Here is a 538-nt window from a genome sequence, read left to right on the forward strand (position 1 = left end):
GGGGGGGGCGCGGCGACAGCGGCCGAGAAAAACCCAGCGGGCCCCGCCCGGGCCGGCCCCCCCCCCGCCCCCACCCCGCCCCCCACCCCAGCCCCCGCCGCTCCCCCCGGCCCGCGGGGGTGGGGGGTGGGGGGGGGGGTCCCGGGGGGCCGCTGGGAACGCAGGTGTGTGCGGGGGGAGGGGACGACCCTTCCTGACCCCCCCAAATCCAGGGGGACCCCCACATCCGGACCCCCCCGGGGCAGTTTTAGGGGGGGGGGGCGCTCATTTTTGGAGCCTCCCTGCCCCCCCTCCGGAGCCAGGGGGTGACCCCGGGGGGGGGGGTTTTGGGGGTGGGGGGGGGTGTTGTTTATTTTTTTGGGGGGGTCCCCACCCCGGTGTGTGCCCGGTGCTCCCGGGCTGATCCCGCCTGGCAGCGGGAGGTGCCCGGGAATGCGGCCGGGGGCTAAAATTAGCCCGGGAACGGCCGAGAGTCGGGGGACACCGAGGGGGGTGAACTGGGGGGGCTGTGCCGGGAGTCCGGCTGTGCCCGGGGTCC

This window comes from Anomalospiza imberbis, unplaced genomic scaffold (assembly GCF_031753505.1).
Source record: "Anomalospiza imberbis isolate Cuckoo-Finch-1a 21T00152 unplaced genomic scaffold, ASM3175350v1 scaffold_226, whole genome shotgun sequence".
In the NCBI taxonomy this organism is placed as follows: domain Eukaryota; kingdom Metazoa; phylum Chordata; class Aves; order Passeriformes; family Viduidae; genus Anomalospiza; species Anomalospiza imberbis.